General features: G+C 38.5%; 1 long non-coding RNA gene across 1 annotated transcript; it reads right to left on the bottom strand.

The window, feature by feature from the left end:
• Window positions 1–1,243: 1,243 nt before the first annotated feature.
• Window positions 1,244–21,097, bottom strand: LOC118905646. The gene is made up of 6 exons (XR_005022303.1): window positions 20,752–21,097; window positions 12,320–12,453; window positions 10,109–10,198; window positions 6,465–6,562; window positions 6,231–6,338; window positions 1,244–1,851 (listed from the first exon to the last, which is right to left on the bottom strand). It is a non-coding gene; the product is annotated as an uncharacterized LOC118905646 (long non-coding RNA).
• Between the last annotated feature and the right edge of the window lie 387 nt (window positions 21,098–21,484).

Raw genomic sequence — 21,484 nt, 5'->3', positions numbered from 1 at the left:
TCTAGACCCTGAGTATTCTGTCTTTCCACCATTCTTTCCATCACAACTTCCCCACAGGCACCCCCTCACCCCAAGAAAACAATGCTCCCTGGCATCTAGCCACACATGAGAAGGTAATTTCTCGACTACCTTTTTCATTAGCTTAATGTACTGTCTTCCCACGGAGGTAAATAATCCTCACTTCACTGAAGTAAAGCAGGAGTAAAAATATCCAACTAGTGAGAGATCCTTGGGGTATCAAGTGTAGACCAAGGACTCTCACTGAGGGTGCGGGGGTGCTCTTTAACAATACAGGTGTCACCACTTCCACCCCCATTGCTGCAGTTAAGAATCACTGCGTAACGTGAGACATATTTGAATGTGTCACCTTCATAAACATATAACTATTGTGGGAATGTGAGGTCTACTGACACAAATAACCATCTTTAGAGAAGGAAAGGAAATCAAGTGCTTCCTAGGTCTCAAACATCATACTAGGTATTTGTCTCATTCAGTCCTTATCTTATAAGGTGGTATCACCTTGACCCTAGCACCATCACCATCACCATCACCATCACCATTTTACAGAGGGGAAAACAGGTCCTGAGAGGTTAAGTAACTTACCAAAGATCATATAAGCCAACAGGTTGAAAAAGCATTCAAACTCAAATCTCTCATCACAAGCCATACTATTTCTGAAAAAGTACGGTCATGTGTAAAAGTGCTATAATATTTGTAACATTATATAAATATTGGCTACTGTCTTATTATATATATTAAACTATGAGGACTCATTGGGAGCTTTCAGCTTCATTGCTCATGAAGATCTGAAGCCATCTGTAAGGAAGACGGTCCTTCTTCCTGGAGGAGACTGCAATGATTCCTAAATTACACTTGGGCATTTCCACCAAAGCCCTTCCCTAACTCACAAAGGGGCTGGCAGTGAAACTGCAAGCCTCCTCCTAACTCACTCTAACGTCACCTTCATGTGTTCCCAAAAGTTCCTTGGGGACTGTCTCCAAGACTGCAGAAGATGGTTGTAAACTGCTATAATCGTCTTTACCAGATGATTCAAAATGTCTCTTGAGACCAGTTTATATGTTCCATGTTGTTTGGCCTCAAATATACCTGGAAAGAACATGTTTAATTATTATAAGTTCTCCCTTGAATTCACAAATGTTGAGCACTGGACCACAAATGGTCCTGTCTACTCTGCCAGGACGAACCACACCTTTTATGCAATCAAATCTATCAATTTTTTCCATTTTTGTTTCTTCTTTTAGTACTTATGTTTACATATGTTTAAACATGCCTTCTGTACCCTGGATTACATTAAAATATTAATCTTTATATTTTAGTATTTCCATGTTTCTTTTTCAACATTTAAATCTTTATTCCATCTGAAGTTAATTTTTTGTGTAATCTGTGAGGTAAGCGAGTTAAATGTTGTTTTTTCAAGTGATTCTCCAATACTACTTCTTAATTAATTCATCCTTACCCCTACTGACTTTTTAAATATTTTACTATATTGCATGTTCTTATAAGTATACTTATATCTGTTTCTGAACTTTTGATAACCTGTGAGACCTACAATTTTAACCAGTATATATAGGAAAGGAAAAAGAATAGTTACTTGCAAATATATTCACCCAGCTATTCCCTGGAGATGGCAGTGGGTGGCTCAGACAACAGAAATTTATTTTCTCATAGTTCTAGGTGCTAGAAATCCAAGATCAAAGTGTCAGCAGGTTTGGTTCCTCCTAAGGTCTCTTTTCTTGGCCTGCAGATGGCCACCTTTTCAATGTGTCCTTACATGGTCTCTTCTCTGTGTACATGCATCCCTGGCGTCTGTTCCTCTTCTTACAAGGACACCTGTAATATTAGATTAAGGTCCACCCATATTACTCCATTTAACCTTAATATTACTCCATTTAACCTTAATCACCTCTTTAAAGGCCCTATCTCCAAATACAGTCACATTCTGAGGTACTGGGGGGTAGGACTTCAACATATGAATGTGGGGGAACACAGTTCAGTCCGTAACACTGGCATAGAAGAAGGAACTAATAAAATTAGCTATTATTAAGTATTAAATATGTGTTGGGCAGGGCAATTGAATATCAAGGCAACCATAATAGGAAAGATGTGACCAACTTAGCTTTTTTCCCCCTATTTGACCAAGAATAGATGTTTAATGTTTGAACAGTTGGGACACAAGAGAAAGCCTCGTCCAAAGAGCTACTGCTTCAAACCAGGTCAGAGGACACTTGAAGACTAGAGCACAATGGCTCAGCAGGTGGATGCTGTTAAGGGAACTGAATTGGCTAATGGCCTCCGCAAACCACAGGTTACTATTTTAAATGTCACAAAAGACCACAGAGCATGAAAAGATGAAAAATAAAACCAGTGTGGGTCCAATCTTCAAACAAGTAGAACTGAGTGACAGGGCAGTTTGGCTCCATGTGACTAAACTAGATTGCTGAGAACTAAGGCTGTCTTTGGGCTAGAGGTAGACTACAATCTTTTCTGTCCTGGGGCTCTCAGGATAGAAAACAGCTTTTTTCTTTTTTCTATCCTTCTCACTAAAATCCTTTCTGCAGTCCTTGTAGAGTGAAACATCTGTGTGTTGGTCAAAGTCATGCAAAAGGGACACTAACTCTAGTGCTACAGAATGTAAATATAAGAGGGCTTATTTGACACCACATATAAAAATAAACTCAAAATGGATTAAAGACCTAAATGTACTACCAAATATTATAAAGCTTCTAGAGGAAAACAGAGGCAGAACACTCTTTGACATAAATCACAGCAATATCTTTTTTGGATCCATCTCCTAATGTAAAGGAAACAAAAGCAAAAATAAACAAATGGAACCTAATTAAACTGAAAAGTTTTTGCACATCAAAGGAAACCATCAACAAAATGAAGACAACCTACTGAATGGGAGAAAATATTTGCAAATGATATGACCAATAAGGGATTAATATCAAACATATATAAACAGCTCATACGACTCAACATCAAAAAAACAAACCCAATTAAAAAACACGCAGAAGAGTTTGCAGCAACATGGATGGACCTAGAGATTAGTGAAGTAAGTCAGAAAGAGAAAGACAAATACCATATGATATCACTCACACATGGAATCTAAAACGTGACACAAATGAACTTATTTACGAAACAAAAGCAGACTCACAGACGTAGAAGACAAACTTATGGTTACCAAAGGGGAAAGGGAGATGGGGGAGAGGGATAAATTAGGAGTTTGGGATTAGCAGATACAAACTGCTATATATAAAATAGATAAACAACAAGGTCTTACTGTATAGCACAAGGTACTATATTCAATATCCTGTAATAAACCATAAGGGAAAAGAATATGAAAAAGAATACGTAGATATATGTATAACTGAATCACTTTTCTGTACAGCAGAAACTAACAAAACATTGTAAATCAACTATATTTCAATTAAAAAAATGGTCAGAAGAACTAAATAGACATTCTTCCAAAAAGGAAATGCAGACGACCAACAAGCACATGAAAAGATGCTCAACATCACTAATCATCAGGGAAATGCAAGTCAAAACCACAATGAGATATCACCTCACACCTGTCAGAATGGCTATCAACAAAAAGAACACAAATAACAAACGTTGGAGAAGATGTGGAGAAAAGGGAACCCGTGTACACTGTTGGTGGGAATGTAAATTGGTGCAGCCACTGTGGAAAACAGTATGGAGGCTTCTCAAAAAACTAAAAATAGAACTACCGTATGATCCAGCAATTCCACTCCTGGGTATGTACCCAAAAAAAACAAAAACACTAATTTGAAAAGATACATGCAACTCAATGTTCACAGCAGCATTATTTATAATTGTCAAGATATGGAAGTAACCTAAGTGTCCATCAATGGATGACTGGATAAAGAAGATGTGATGTATATATATACAACAGAATGCTACTCAGTCATAAAAAAGAATAAAATTTTGCCATTTGCAGCAACATGGATGGACTTAGAGGACATTATGCTAAGTGAAATAAGTTGGAGAAAGGCAAATACTATCACTTATATACGGAATCTAAAAAATACAGCAAACTAGTGAATATATCAAAAAAAGAAGCAGACTTACAGATATAGAGAACAAACTAGTGGGTACCAGTGGGGAGGGGGGAGGGGCAATATAGGGGTGGGGAAGTGGGAGGTACAAACAACTGGGTATAAGATAAGCTCAAGGATGTATTGTACATGAGGAATGTAGCCAATATTTTGCAATAACTATAAATGCAAAGTAACCTTTAAAAATTGTATTAAAATTTTTAAAAAATTTTTTGAATTAAAAAAAAAAGAGGGCTTATTTGGGGAAAAAACTTCCAAGCAGATTTGAAGGAGCAGAGCAATCCTCTGAGCTGTTGTCAGAGTGGAATGCTTAGGCTGGGCATAGCTGCACTGGACTCATCAGGGCCAAGCGTTCAAGTAGAGAGTAGTCACCCAACTCCCATTACAGTACAGAGTGACCCTTCTGCACACTAATGCTCTATATATTTGTAGGAAAAGAAAGAGCAGGCAACTATGATGCTATGGAAGACCCCTGAGGAAATGGCCTTGTTAGAAAGGGTATCCTCCAAAGCTCAGAAGCTTGTACTAGGTCATTCTCCTGTCAAGGGCTTCCAGGGCCCTCCAGAGGTACAGCCTGCTCAGTCAAGGAAAAAGAATAATCACATTACCTATCTATCAGCCATTGTAGGGAGGGTCAGGCAATCCTCAGTATGTATAAATGTCATTGGACTACTGGTCAGTTGAAATGGCAGCACAAAGAGTGACCAACTTTGTTTAAGAGCTTTCACACGGTGTGGCCACACTGAGCCAGCTCCCGGCCAGGTGTGGAAAGAAGAGGCCTACAGGACTCTGCTCAGATTTGTATTAGGACCCAAGCTGTGATTTAAAAACAAAAACAAAAAAAAACCCTCTGGAGTTAGACTGCCAGAAAGGGCCATGAAAGCGGATCTCTAAGTTCTCTTGTCATTTGAAGACCACCCAGTCTCTTATTCCCAGAACATAGATAGCTTCTGAGTTCACTAAATGATCAATTCCTTCCCTTTGACTTTCCTCTCTGCTTCAGATACGCAATTGCTCTCTGGGCAAACGATGGTCCAGAATCCTATCATTAACAGTATGAAAATAGTAAAGATGTCTCAAACATATATTATGGAGCAGATGTAATTTACACCAAAGGAAGAGGGTCATTTTAACTGAAAGATCACCTATATTTTTGGTAGTTACAAAAAAAATCTGATAATTCTCAAATTTTTATCTCCAGTTTTCATCACCTTCTCTTGATACAGACATGTTCCCAACTATTGACTGAGTACCTCCATCTGAAGTTATTTCATTCTAAACATATCCAAAACAAACTCATTTTTGTGAGTTGCAGTATCTACTTAAGTCATCCAAGCTAGAAGTCTCAGAGTCATCTTTGATCCCTAACACATCCTTATTAATTGGTCATCAATTCTTGTCAATCACACTCCCAAAATGCCTCTATAATCCATCTACTCCTCTTCATCCTTATTGTTCCTAATTCAGCACCTTCTCTTAAGTGAACAATTGCCCAGCCTCTAAACGAATCCTCTTGCCTCCAGTTTCATTTTAATTTTTGATTTTTGATCCAAGAACCACCCCCTTGAGGCATGGTAGAATTTAAGACTGATTTCTTCTGAACAAAGTAATTTGCTTCAGGAGGAGAAAAGCAAGAATTCATTAGGCCTAATTCACAACAGAGGAACGACAGAGTTAAGAATAAGAAATAGAGGAACAAGTCTTTCCTGGTCAACGTGGCATGATGCTGTGGTTTGATCCAATGATTCTGGCAGAGTACTACGCGTGTTATTGAGAGGAGAGGGAGGGAGATTTCTTGATGGGAGATGGAAAGACAGAGGGAAAATGGCTGCTCGACGAGTGAGTTAAATTAGCTAAGAATCTAGTAAGACTCAAAATGGGTGGCTATTAGCTTCCCTTAATTAATGTGCAAAAAAACTTGGGTATGTACCTACTCTAAAAATTATATACAATTTTTAACTTATAGAGAAAAAATTACTCCTAAATCCACCACCCTAATAATGATCACTGTGTCTGTGCACGCCCTTTCCAGTCTCTGTCCACTGCACACACAGCTGCAATCATAGCCTTCATCCTGGGTAAATATATAGAATTATATACCAAAAGATTTGATAAGTTAGAAAAACAACTGACCTTACTTAATCTCAAGCATTTCACTTGAGGAATTTTCAATCTGGAGTACATCATTCGTTAGAGAGTAGTTCCTGCTGCTGAAGAGTGAAGTTGCAGCTTGGGTTGTACCTACACAATATTATACAAAAGAGAAGTTGGCAGAATTTGGTAAGGTGCTGTAGATTTAAAATTAGTGGACCCCAGATTTGGGGGAAATGCCTAAAGTCTAGAAAATAAAAAAAGAGACTCTCTTACCTTCATAACACATTCTGGCTTTTATTAGCAGCATCCTTAAAAAGGAGTTAATAACGTCTACTTCACAGGGCTTTTGTGAGGAATAAGTGCACTGTAAACTATAAAAAATGATACAAATGTAAGGAAAAATGCTTAGTATCACTCATAAGTCTCTCACCAAACTCCAAACTTCCTATCTTGGTATCTCCCCACCCCACCCCACCCCCGGAATGTTATAATACAGAGGCAGAAAGACAGTTCTGTTGAAGCTGAGAGAAATAACAAACCAATTTCTCCTGGGATTGTCAGGGACATTTCACCAAGAGTTTTACAGGGGTAATAATGGGGCTCTGGGAGCTATATTTAATACTTATAAAAATCTAACCTGAAATTATACTGTTATCAGCAGTAAAGCTTTATAAGATAAATGAAACATCAAGACTTTATTTCTTGGTTTTTTTTTCCTTTTAAATGGAATTATATAAAACAAGTATGCACCTCATAGAAAAATTAATTGTTGCTTTATTTAATAAATACTGTGTGAGGCCCCATAATAACCACAGAGGACAAAAAGATGAATAAAATAAGTCATAATTCTTGCCTTTAAGGAACTCACAGTGCAATGAAGACAGATTAAGTTTAATGCACAGGTATAATACTACATGGCAAGGGCAATAATAAGGACAATCACAACAAAGGGAATAAATGCAGGACTCTTAACCTAGGCTTGAGTGGTTTTGAGTAGTCAGGGAGGGCTTCCTGGAGGAAGTTAAACCTTAGAAGACTTCTGGGAGTTATCCAGGGAAAGGCTGTGTGTGAAGGAAGATGGGGAGGCCAGATGATATCTCCAGGCAGAGGGAGCAATGCATGCAAAAGACCAAAGGTGAAAGAAAACATGTTACCAAGAAACTGTGGTTCAATAGGGCCCCAATGTAGAATTAGGGTACAGGAGTGATAGAGATAGGATGTGGAGATGATAGCATTTAACCCCAACTTTTATTTCAAAAATGTTCACACCTAGAAAACACTTGAGAAAATAGTGCAATGAGTGTCTATATTCTGTTCACCTAGATGATATGGGTTGGGGTGGGGGAAGAGAGAATGAATGAATGAACTAATTAATTTGGCAAAATGTTAATAATCAGTTAGTGGTAGAGAATTCTAACATTCTTGAGATGCTCCTTTTCCCCCAACCTATAAATGTACGTCTTTCAATTATCTTTCCTCTATTTTTTCCTCCTCTCCACTCTTTGGAAACTTTGGAGATTAACTGGTTATAAAAACATTCTTATGCATACTCTAGAGTATGCATACTCTAAGAATACCTAGTCCAGTAAACCAGTGTGTCTCAAACTGTTTTTCGTGACCAACCCCCTAAGGAACATTTTCAGACATTTATTTTCTAATTGCCTCCCTCAGGAAATTTTAATATACAGATATACTATATATCTGGTCCCTCTCTCTCTCTCTTTATACATTAAAGAGTAAGATTTTTTTATACACCAAGAATGAAAAAACTGCCCATTTACCGGCAATGTCACTACCACTGAGAACACAAAAGAGGAATAAATCAGATTATAAACTCCTATTTCAATTAGTTTTTAGAAACAATATTATTATATGAATCACTTATATAAATGAAGATAAACTCTAAGATTTCTAACAAAAAAGTTGTTAACTCCTAATGTTTTATTTCAGTTCTTCTAAGAAAATGTTTTTTTATTGTAAGCCACTTGGCCATAGACCCTGTATTTATACGCTCCAGAGAACCTAGTATGGTGGTAAAAGACCTAAAAAGTCAATTATCATCTGGTCCTGACAAAATGAATTAAATAACATAAGTCCCCGTTGGGAGGGGTTAGGGGAGGAGCATTGCAATCCCAAGTAGTTTGGGGACAACAGAGGAACCTAATCAAGGCAAGTGCTGGAGAAGGAGAATGCTCTTCGTAGGAGGCAGAGAAACTTAGACAGGTGTTTGAATCAGAATGTTGTATTGAAGAAAAACTCTACCAGTAACACTGTTTTACCACAGTCTAGAGCAGTGCTGTTCAGTAGAAATTTAATGTCAGCAGTCTATGTAATTTTATTTTAGAAGCCACATTTAAAAAGTAAAAAAGAAACAAGTGAAAATAAATTTAATAATAGATTTTATTTAATAGATTTTAATTAAAATATTATCACTTTTAGATAAATGAACTGTAGTACCTTCATACATTGGAATGTTATTCGGCGCTAAAAAGAAACGAGCTATCAAGCCATGAAGACATGGAAGAATCTTAAATGAATATTATTAAGTGAAAGAAGCCAATCTGAAAAGGCTACTCACTGTATGACTTTCTGGAAAGGGCAAGACTATAGACAAAAAGATCAGGGGTTGTTAGCAGTTTGGGGAGAAGAGATAAACAAGTAGGGCACAGTGAAACTATTCTGTATGATACTGTAATAGTGGATACATGTCATTATACATTTGTCAAAACCTATAGAATGTACAACACCAAGAGTAAACCCTAATGTAAATATGGACTTTGGGTGATAATTTGTATCAATTATGACTAATCAGTTATAACAAGTGTAACTCCCTAGTGCAGGGTGTTGATGGTGAGGGAGGCTGGCGGTGGGGGGGACATACAGAACTCTCCACATTTTTTGCTCAATTTTGCTGTGAATCTAAAACTACTCTAAAAAATAGTCTATATTTAAAATACATATTATATAACATTTTAATGTGCAATCAAGATAAAATATTATTAAATGAGATAGTTTACATTTTTTTCATAATAAATCTTTGAAAACCAGCACGTACTTTACACTTACACCATTTCTAATTTATATTAACAACATTTCAAGTGCTCAAAAGCCACTTACAGCTAGTGGCTCCCACACTGGATAGCGTAAGTCTAAAGCAGTGGCAGCACCAAGCCACACTGGATACATATACAAGGAAAAAGTGTTTTGCTCTGCAACTGCAGCTTCCAAACAACCCTTTGAATCTTCTTTCCACCCAGACTGCTGGCTCTCAGCTCCTCTCACATAGATATTCAGGAGCATCTTGCCAGAGAGTCCCCTCCCCAGTCCAGCCCTCCAGACAGTATCACTCCAAAGATTATTTTTTATGGGACTCTGTCTAAAAGAGAGGCATGGAACACTGAAGAACAGAAGGAATTTATCACACCAGAGTTTCCTGAAAATACCTCATTAATATTAGGTGTACTCCTCATTAATAACAGGAGAAAAAGCTTTCAAGTCCTGTACACTGTGCAAGAAAATGAAGAATTTATTAAAATGCACAGCAGATTTAAATGCTACCTAGAAAACAGGTACTTAAAATAAAAGTAGTTTTTGTCATTATGGAAATAAATAACTAGGCTTTGCCTCAGTTGGTTGGGATTATTTATATTTCCTTGCAACTAGAAACATTATTTATTTATATTTCCTAGCAACATTCCTGGAACTAATGTACAGACCTCTCTGTATGCCATGAAACATTATAATCTACTCATGCTCTAAATGCTATTGCCAAGATGTGGGTGCACTTTAGCTCAGAAAAGTTAGCTGTCATTTGAATTAGAAAAGGCACTATGTTAAATCAGTCTGCCTTTTCATATTCATCACTTTCAAGTTCTATCACTCACAGGAATGAGGAAAAAAAGCATTTATTTGCTTACCATTTCTAACAGCTCTTCCAAATGAAGGGAAAGGAAAAAACCAGAAAGTGGACCAATTATAACAAAATAAAAGGGCAGTCGCACAGAATCCTGCAAAGAAAAGAGCATGACATAAAGCAGAATGCACACATATCATGTAGGCTTTATTTATAGTTACAAAAATCATTATTAAATGTCTAACTCCCATCTGAGTCCTCTTTCAAATAAAGGAAGAAATTTAAAAATAAATATATAAAACTGGTATTTAACTGTATATGGCATTTTTTTTTTTTAAATAAATTTATTTATTTTATTTTTGGCTGTGTTGGGTCTTCGTTGCTGTATGCGGCTTTTCTCTAGTTGTGGCGAGCGGGGGCTACTCTTTGTTGCAGTGCGCAGGCTTCTCATTGCGGTGGCTTCTCTTGTTGTGGAGCACAGGCTCTAGGCACGAGGGTTTCAGTAGTTGTGGCACGTGGGCTCAGTAGCTGTGGCTCGCGGGCTCTAGAGCGCAGGCTCAGTAGTTGTGGCGCACGGGCTTAGTTGCTCCGCGGCACGTGGAATCTTCCTGGACCAGGGCTCAAACCCGTGTCCCCTGCATTGGCAGGCAGATTCTTAACCACTGCGCCACCAGGGAAGCCCTATGTGGCATTTTTAAAACTAAAAAGTCTACATGAAAAGTCAAAATTTTTCCATCTTTATATCTAAACCTTTTCAAATAAGTATCTTAATATAATTTAATAAAATGACATGATTACCTGGGATTTGATTTAAAATACTCCGACAAAGAAAAATGATAATAAAAGTTGGAGAAATATATAAGAATGACAGAATGCCATTAACTGGTGAAGCTGAATGATGGGTACTTGGGGCTGTGTTATACTTTTCTCTCCTCTTGTACACAGCTTATATCTAAAGATGCCCAAATAAAAAAAGTTCAAAAATTGTTGGTGGTAAGTTTTAAAATATATGAGTATCTTTAACAACAACAACAACAGAAAAGTTAATTGGTTGTCTCTGACTCAAGGTGTGGCATGGGAGATTTACTATTTACTTACACTTTCTTAATTGTTCACGTGTCTTTATCAAACATTATTTTATCAATGAAAAAACAATCTATATACACACAACGTATATATGTATATAACACACACACACACCCAGACATGTACATACACATGCATATATATGATATATATACATTTTTATATAATTTATATGTAAAATATATAATTATGTATATAATTACATTATATACACATGCATGTGTGTGTCTTGTTAAGTATAGAGCATTTAACTCTTCCTGAAGATACTGCTATGCATTTAGCTCTGCACCTAGTCAGCTGTGGGTCCTTAGGCAAGTCACTTCTGAGTCTTCCTAAGGGTAACACATAAATGAGAAAATACATTTGAAAGTGCCTAGCGCAGCGTCTGGCACAATACAGGTATTCACTTCATGCTGGTTTAAATGACATTTAATATGTGGGGAGAACCAAATTTATTATGGAGGTAGGCCTGCCCCTAACATTTGAGGGACCATGAGCAAGAGGAGAAACAGGCGCAAACAGCCCATGATCTGTTCTTCTTCTTCCACCCAACAGAGGGGCCTCACACACATTTGTGTGGCTATCCCAACAAACTTGATCAAGCTCCACCACCCACAACAGCTGGCCTTTACCACTCCTGAGGCCTAGGTGTAGGCACACTTATCCTGTCTATAACCGAAGAAGAGCCAGCACAGGCCCTGGAAGTGGGCTTCCAGCTATCTGTCAAGGAATTTCAAGAATCCCTGGTAGCTAGAGTATCCTCTGGAATGTGTGTGTGTCAATGGGGGGTGGGGTGGGGTGGAGAGTAGTGGGGAGACGTACTCTTAGAATATCTTGGCCCCTGGGAAGGGATGTAACTGGAGAAGGGCCACAGGGGGTCCTTTCAAAGCAAAGGACCCAGGGCAGGGGACCCAGGGGCCTGGTTTAAATGCAGCACCGATTAGAGACGAGGTGTTGTATTGAATCACTCAACAGAGCAGGAGTCAGAAAACATGGATTCTTGCCCAGTTCTACCACTAACTTCTTGTGTGACCTTAAGCCAATGTCTTTACCTAGCCATGCCTCAATTTTCTCATACATCCATTCAATAAATAATTATTGGGCTCCAACTATGGGACAGGCATGCATCTAGATACTGTGGATAGACATAGAATTTAATAGACAATAGTCCTTGCCCTCAAAGACTTACCATTTTGGTAGAGAATAAGCCATGAAGATATCTAGGGCAAACATATTCCAAACAAAGGGCCTCTTCCAAATCAAAATTTTCATGATTAATCTTGGAAGTTGACATGCTCATTAAATATAAATCACAAAAGAATCCTAAGAGGAAAAAAAATAGCATATGTTAAATTATAATGCAACATTATAAAGAGTGCAAAGCATGACTTTTATGATCCATTCTCTAATATAACAGACTGAGTACTCCACAACTGCTGCTCTAATTTGAATCACAAGAATCATCACCAATCTCCAAATGTGCCATTTTCTTTATATTATTACTGATTTAATTTAATCATGTATATTTTATATAGATGATAAATTTATATGAGATATCACAAAGCATTTATCCACATTAATTTGTTTAATATAATGTATCAGATGCTTTTTAAAAGGTTAATGAGTTTTATTACATGATAAATATAGCAAAGGAATTTACACAAATATATGAATAGAGTGTACAATAATGTATAAATAGTCTAAGAATAGTTAATATTTGTGCCAAACCAATTAAGATTGGGTGCAAGTTTCTGACTACAACAACTATAGAATGTCTGGGGTCATGGCACAGAATTTGGTCAGATGATTAGGAGTCAAGTGAGAAGAGCCAGAAGATCTTGGATAAGACAGCGAAAATTTTTTTTCTGAAAAGGTAGGTAAGTAATAATGGAACTTAGTTCTTGTTTACTTCCAGTCTGACCTAAAAGCAGTTACACAAGGAGAGCCTCAAAGCTCAGATCATTCTAGCCATTGCATCGTACACCTCAAAGTTGAGGAGTTTCCCATTTATCAGAAAATATCCATTATAAGGGAGTATTTATACTTGCTAGATCTCACAATTAGAATCATCTCAGGGTACAGTGAATTTCTAGATGTAAATCAAAGCGCCAATAATGCAATGCGACCAAGTTCTACCTTCTATGTCTCTGTTCAAAATAAACAAGATAGAACAGCGTGCACTGTCCAAGCTTTACCAGTAGCATAGCTTTTTATTGCAGCTACTTCCACTAGATGGCACTAAAGACTCAGGCTCTTGGGAAAAAAAAAAATCAGAAAGCAAAAATGACCTACTGAAATTAACAATAAATTTCTCCAGTCATCTATCCTATCATTATGATCAGTTTCCTAGAAAATAAACATGAATCTAGGCCATTTATTCATGTATGGAACATTTATTAAACCATACTATGTTTGAGACATGTGCCCAATGTTGGGAATGCAGAAATAAAACACTGTTCCTTGCTCTTAGTGTGGGAGGGGTGGGGTGTAGTGAGGGCAGAGGGCAGAAACAGACAAGCAAGTATAAAATAGAAATGCAGAATGTTAAAGACTTATTAGAGGTCATCACAGAGTACCACGGGTAGCACATAGGGCAGCACGTAATAAAGACTTGATCAATGAAGGATTCCTAGAGAAGCTGATGTCTGAAAACTGAGCTTTGACCAATGGGTAGGAATTAACTAGGCAAGGAGGATGATCACGGTGTCCTAAGCAGAGCAAGTAGCTTGTACAATCATAAAAGAGGCAGAAGCTCAGGGTGCATGCTGGGGTCAGGGTTGGGCAGTACAAGAAATGAACTTGGCTGGGCTGGCAGAGGTAGAGTCAAGCCCCTACTAGAAGATAATCTGCATGAGAGCAGGGATTTTTGCTTGTTCTACACAATGATAAATCCTGGCACAGAGTCAAAAGTCCCTCCCTTCACAGAATTGATTATTCTAGTGGAGAGCAAGCCATGAAGACATTTGGGGAAAACATATTCCAGGTGCTGAAATGATATTTGATGAATAAATGAAGGTACTGAATAGCCACTGAAGATCATGATCAAAATGTAGTTTCAGAAAGATCTCTAACAGGATTATAGCGAATGGATTGGAAATAGGGACACTAATTCGTAATCCAAACAAAGTATGGTAAGAATTTGAAGTAAAGCAGGAAGAGCAGGGAGGGAGCTGCTCCCTGCAGTGGGGTGGTGCTTTCACCTCCAAATCCCACAACAACCAAGGGAGGATGAAAAGTTGTTTGTTTGTTTTTTTTAAAGGGTGGAGGGGGGCTAAAGGGCCCTGGGAAATAAAAACATTTAAAAGCCATACAGAGGAAGTAGTACACCCCAGGGAGAAAGAAAAGGCATGATTAGAGGGGCAGGAAGAGGAGAGAAGATCAAGAAGAGTGTTATAGCAACCAAACAGGGGAAAGTTTCAAGAAGAAATTGTCAATGTCAAAAGCTATAGCAAATTCTATAGATAATAACTGAAAAGTATCCACTGGATACAGCAAGTGGGAAGTTATGAGAGACTTTGGCAACAGCAATTTCAGGGAATGGTGAGAGGAAAAGCCAGACTGTACTCTGTTTAGGAGTAAAATGTGAGGAGAAGAATTAGAGAAACAAGTGTAGACTATTCTTTTTAAGAGGCAGAGCAAAATCAGGAGCTCAAGACAGGTTGTAGGGTAGAAGAACAGAGTGAAGCATGGGTATGAGCTGAAAGAAAAATCCACCAGGAAGTATGATGTCACTTACATGTGGAATCTGAAAAAGCCAAACTCATAGAAACAGACTAGAATGGTAGTTACTAGGGGTAGGTGGCAGGGGAAAATAGGAGATGGTGATCAAATGTACAAACTTCCAGTTATAAGAGGAATAAGTTCTGGGGATCTAATGTACAGCATGGTGACTACAGTTAACAGTAGTGTGTTGTATACTTGAAAGTTGCTAAGAGAGTGGATCTCAAATGTTCTCACCACAAAAAAGAAATGGTAATTATGTGTTATGATGCAGGTGTTAGCTAAGCTATGTTGGTAATCATTTTGTAATACATAAATGTATCAAATCAACAAGTTGTACACCTTAAACTTATACAATATTATATGTCAAATATATCTCAATGAAGCTAGAAAATTAAATTTAATTTAAAACAAAAAAAAAAAGAAAGTATGAAGAGAGAGGAGGAGGAGGCAGTTGAGACTGGGCTTCAGAACACAGATCTTAGGAGAAAGGACTGTCCTTGCTCTGAAATAAGGCAGGAGGAAGGATGGTGAGTGACAGAAACAGCTATAATGTTGAAAGGTAAGTCTGACATGGCTCTCTGGTTCACTTTCTATACATTCACTCCATGGCTGGTGGTGATGATCAGGCATACTGTCTAATCCAGACCTGCCTGGTTTCCTGATGGGTCATCTTCCCTTCCTAGTCTTCTTGTCTTTGGTACATTCCCTGTCTTGGGCTACAGGAGTGGGCTGAAACTCCTTAGACACTTTAATGGACCTGCTCACTTACATCAGTCCCGTTCCTCTGATCTCATGACTCTGCACTTCCCTGTAACTATTTTCTGCCTGGGGTCCCCAGAAAGATGAAGCAGTATGTGAGCATGGAACAAAACACTAACTAATTCTGGGAAAGTAGAATCCTTAAATAATCCTCTCCCTTAATCTCACCCCATATCACTTATGGTCTGCATTATCCACAAAACTCTTGGTTGCAGGTCATCCCATTTGTTCTACTTTGAGATCATTTATTTGCCTCATCACTAATAAGTCTTTTTTAGATGTCTACTGTGTAGGCACAGGATTGGTTGCCAAGGGTTTTTCATCTCAATAGACAAAGAATGTATGTGTGTATGTGTATATATATGTATACATATATACATATATCAATACATGCATAATAAATAAAAACGTTTAATACCAGAATGTAGCACAAACTGAAAAGTGAAAAGTAGAGGCAGAAGAGCTATTGGAGTCAAGTCTGGAGCTCTGAAATAACAGGGAAAGTTTCATGGAAGTAGTGTGAAGCAGCGTAACATAGAAGGAAGGGTATGTTTCAGAAATTGGTTGCATTTCTTCACACTAACAATGAAATATCAGAAAGGGAATGTAAAAAAAACAATATCTTTTAAAATGGCACCAAAAAAAAAATTAAATACTTAGGAATAAACCTGACCAAGGAAGTGAAAGACTTATATGCTGAGAACCATAAAACATTAATACAGGAAACTGAAATTGATTCAAAGAAATGGAAAGATATCCCATGCTCTTGGATGGGAAGAATTAATATTGTTAAAACGGCCATACTAGCCAAAGCAATCTACAGATATAATACAATCCCTATCAAATTACCCATGACATTTTTCACAGAACTAGAACAAATAATCCTAAAATTTATATGGAACCATAAAAGACCCAGAATTGCCAGAGCAATCCTAGGGAAAAAGAACAGAGTTGGAGGCATAACCCTCCCAGACTTCAGATCATACTACAAAGCTACAATAATCAAAACAGCATGGTTAAAAAAAAAAAAACCAAAAAAAACCCAGCATGGTACTGGAACAAAAACAGACATATGGATCAATGGAACAGAATAGAGAGCTCAGAAATAAACCCACACACCTACAGTCAATTAATCTTCAACAAAGGAGGCAAGAATACATAATGGGAAAAAGTCTCTTCAGCAAGTGGTGTTGGGAAAGTTGGACAGCCACATGAAAATCAATGAAGTTAGAACATACCCTCACACCATATACAAAATAAACTCAAAATGGCTTAAAGACTTAAAAATAAGACATGACACCTTACAACTCCTAGAAGAGATCATAGGCAAAACATTCTCTGACATAAATCATACCAACGTTTTCTTAGATCAGTCTCCCAAGGCAATAGAAATAAAAACAAAAATAAACAAATGGGACCTAATCAAACTTACAAGTTTTTGCACAGCAAAGGAAACCATCAACAAAATGAAAAGACAACCTATGGAATGGGAGAAAATATTTGCAAATGATGCAACAGACAAGAGATTTCCAAATCTCTGTAATTTCCAAAGTATACAAACAGCTCATGCAACTCAACAACAACAAAAAACAAACAACCCAATCAAAAGATGGGCAGAAGCCCTAAATAAACATTTCTCCAAAGAAGAAAATGGCCAATAGGCACATGAAAAGATATTCAACACTGCTAATTATTAGATAAATGCAAATCAAAACTACAATGATGTACCACCTCACACTGGTCAGAATGGCCATCGTTAAAAAGTCTACAAATAACAAATGCGAAGAGGGTGTGGAGAAAAGAGAATGCTCTTATACTGTTGGTGGAAATGTAAGTTGGTGCAGCCACTATGGAAAAACAGAATGAAGGTTCCTCAAAAAACTAAAAATAGAATTACCATATGATCCAGTAATCCTACTCCTGGGCATATATCCAGACAAAACTATAATGCAAAAAGATAGAACACCCCTATGTTCACAGCAGCACTATTCACAATAACCAAGATATGGAAACAACCTAAATGTCCACTGACAGATGAATGGATAAAGAAGATGCAGTACATATATATAATGCAATGGAATACTACTCAGCCATAAAAAAGAACGAAATAATGCCTTGTGCAGCAACATGGATGGAACTAGAGATTATCATACTAAATGAAGTAAGTCAGACAGAGAAAGACAAATACCAAATGATATCACTTATATGTGGAATCTAAAATATGACACAAATGAACCTATCTATGAAACACAAACAGACTCACAGACATAAAGAACAGACTTGTGGTTGCCAAGGGGGAGGATAGGTTGGAGAGGGATGGGGAGGGATGGAGTGGGAGGTTGAGGTTAGCAGATGTAAGCTATTATATATAGAATGGATAAACAACAAGTTCCTACTGTATAACACAGGGAACTATATTCAATAACCTGTGATAAACCATAACGGAAAAGAATGTATATACATGTATAACTGAATCACTTTGCTCTACAGCAGAATTTAACACAACGTTGTAAAACAACTATACTTCAATAAAAAAAAAAAAAAAGAAAAAGTCAATTAAAAAAAAGAAGTGGGAGGAATTGGGAGATTGGGATTGACATATATACACTAATGATACTATGTATAAAATAGATAACTAATGAGAACCTACTGTATAGCACAGGGAACTCTACTCGATGCTCTGTGGTGACCTAAATGGGAAAGCCGAAAAAGAGGGGATATACGTATACGTATAGCTGATTCACTTTGCTGTACAGTAGAAACTAACACAACATTGTAAAGCAACTATACTCCAATAAAAATTAATTTAAAAAAAAAGAAAAAGAGAAGGTACATTTAAATAATAAAGGTGGAAGAATTCTGAAGACAAAATTGGATAAGGCCAAGAACTGTTCTTGGCAATGTTTAGGTAAACTAAAAGGCAAGTTTTATGGATCTATTAAGGAATCCAGATTTTATCCTATGGGGACTGGGAGCTACTGAAGCTTTTAGAATGAAGACTGATTTGTATCATATTTTTACAATTAATTTGGAAAAACTGTATAAATTCAACTGAGAAAAAATGGAGGGCAGGAATAATTCAGAGGCTAGTCTAATACTTGAAGTAAGGGTGATAATGTCCTTATCATTAGAAAATTCTACACAGTAAGGTATTGGCAGTGGGGATGGAAAAAAACTGGTATCTGCCTGGATATGGAAAAAGAGAAAGGAGGCGAAGAGCACTATAAGGTTTCAAGCTGGAGGGAAGGGAGAAGAATGATATCCTTGAGAGAATAAAACAGGAAAATTCAAAGAGCATAGTTTGGTGAATAAAGAAGTTCAATGAAGTTTAAGATATGCAGGGCTTAAGGTGATGGGGCCACATTGAGCACAGGTTATAACAGATGGCTGTGACCAAAGCTCAGGAGAGAGGTCAGTACTGAAAGTGTGAATCTGAGGATCATCTGCATAAGAAGAAAAGGTAAAGTGGAGGAAGGGGAACTAGTGAGGAAGGAGAACATGAGAAGCAGTCCAGGAGACCAGAAGGCCAGGAGGGTATTTCAGAAGGCAAGGGGGAAAGCAAGTTTTAAGGATGAAGAAGTACATAACAGTGGTGAATACTAAAGAGACTGCAGTGAGAAAAGGCCAGTGACATGGTCACTTGTGATCCACAAGAGAAATCTCAACAGGAAAGAGGAGTTAGTTTATTTGGGGGAGGAAAAAAATGGGTGGCGATGGTGATAATGAGAAGACCATGATGAAAGCAGAAAGTGAGATTACTCTTCTGAAATGTAGTGGTGAGTCACAAAGGTCAGTAAGTTGACAGGCAGCCTGGTCAAGGGAGGATTTGGTAGAAGAACATGCTAGTAAAGGATTGACTGAAAATGTAGGAATAGCAAGGTTTTGAGAAGGCAGGAAAGGTTGGAATCAAGAGCAAAAGTCCTGTGGGGTTAAACTTGGAATAGAAGAAAAGCAGTCAGGAGAGGTCTGAAAGGAGGTGTGATGAATCATAGATATTTTTAGTAAAAAGTGAGGGAGTTGCTTTTCTTAATTAAACGCAGTTACCTGCTGAGTACATAAAGGATTCAATGCTTAAGAAGCTGGAAAAGGAAAGGGCAGAGAGGTGGCTGGGCTCGAATCTTAAACATGGCGTCATAAGACAGAGTTCAAGTCTCAGATGTGTTACCTTGGGCTGGCCACCAAACTTGAGACTTTTCTCAGAGAGTTGTTAAAAGATTAAGTAAGATAATAAACATGTAAATTATAAAGCACTTCTTAAACAAGAGAAGCTTGGAACATCTACATAGGAAATATGATAGAGCATGAATAAGAGATGAAGCAAGCATGACCGGACATCAGGGAGGGTTGAGGTGAAGTTCAGAGCAAGAATATATAGCAAAACCCAAGTCTGCACAGTTTTGTGACTCACCCCAGCATACTGCAGAGGAGAAAGCAGATTCTGAGCCAGTAGGTATGGAGAAGGGCAAGAAGCTGAAGAAATCTAGGTAAGGACTATTTTAAGACCTTTGTAGGCATGCTTACTTTTGGAAATTACATGTAATTTACATATAAAAGTGGCATTTGACTCACTGACATGTTATATTTTGGATATGGCCAAACATTTCAATTTTTATTTTATAGTTTCTTTTCATATTTCAGAGTCAAGTTTTTGTTCGTTTGTTTCAGATTCCATATTTCTTAAAGCTTAGGCTCCAGGCTCTGTGCCTACAGCACGAAATGGATAATGAAGACATCAATGAGACAGTTGCCCATTGGGTCCAAATCAAGTAGGGAAAGTCATTAACAAAGCAAGCAGTGAGATAGATAATCAGACATCCTACACGGGCTTAAGAGGCTAAGGAGAACAAGTGGAGGGTAAGGAGCCAGAGTGTTACCATTTCTGTAATTCTAGAGATACAGGTCCTAGATCCCAGGTGTAGCAAATCCCCCATAAGGCCAAATCAGGAGACTCGTAAGGAGACTATAAGAAGACAAAGAAACTGTGAAGGAAAGAGTGCCTGATGTGTTCATCTTCCCATTAGTTTGTGAGCCCACAGAGGACTTATCCCTCTTTGATATCTTCCACTATCCCATTGTGACCGGTCACGGGCCGCCCCTGATTGATAAAAACAGCGGACGAACTTGCCCTGCTTCTCTTACACAAAACCGTAGAATTCTGGATGACAAACAACCCCTCAGCCATCTGCACCTCTGGCCCCGACGGACGAAACAACGGCTTCTCCAGCCCCAGGGAATCTGGAGTCGAGCTCCCGGGCGCTGGCCGAACGAAGGCAACGCTAGACCTGGGTTCAACAGTCTCCCTGCCGCGTCCTCATAACCAGTCTGGCCCGGAAAATGCCAGGAGCCGGCAAGCCGCTTCTAGAAGCTCTGGTAACCAGCACGCTAGGCCTCGGTGACTCCTTAACTAAAATAAGCTGGGAGGCCCAGAGAGGAACTCGCAGGCTCTCAGCCGCGCCGAGGAAAAAACGCCAGCCGCGGGGTCCGAGAGCTCGGGAACCAGGAAAACTCCTCCTGCTTCAACTCCCAGCAAGCCCTGGGCAGAGCTCGGGACCACCTGACAGCGCCACCCACCAATGAGAGGGCGCAGGCTGGGTTGGTGGGACCAATCCGAGGGCGCAAAGGAGGCCGTCCCCGTGGCACATCAGCGCGGCTTTTTAAGTGGTACTCTGGCCTCTCTGGTCGCCACAGCCGTAGAGAGGGGGACAGTCGCCGTGAAATGGTGACGCTGGCTATACTATGCCGCTCACTCCCAGCTTTACTCTTTCTCTCCTCCGAGGCCCAAGCCCTCAGGCCGCCCTGCCTCAGGCCCTTAGTTTGATCCCGCCCCTCCCCGGAGAGGACAGGCAAAGATGTGGCATTTCCAAAGCTTATT

This window comes from Balaenoptera musculus, chromosome 1 (assembly GCF_009873245.2).
Source record: "Balaenoptera musculus isolate JJ_BM4_2016_0621 chromosome 1, mBalMus1.pri.v3, whole genome shotgun sequence".
Taxonomy (NCBI): Eukaryota; Metazoa; Chordata; class Mammalia; order Artiodactyla; family Balaenopteridae; genus Balaenoptera; species Balaenoptera musculus.
The sequence above is the reverse complement of the archived record's forward strand: the minus strand, read 5'-3'. Positions and strand labels throughout refer to the sequence as shown.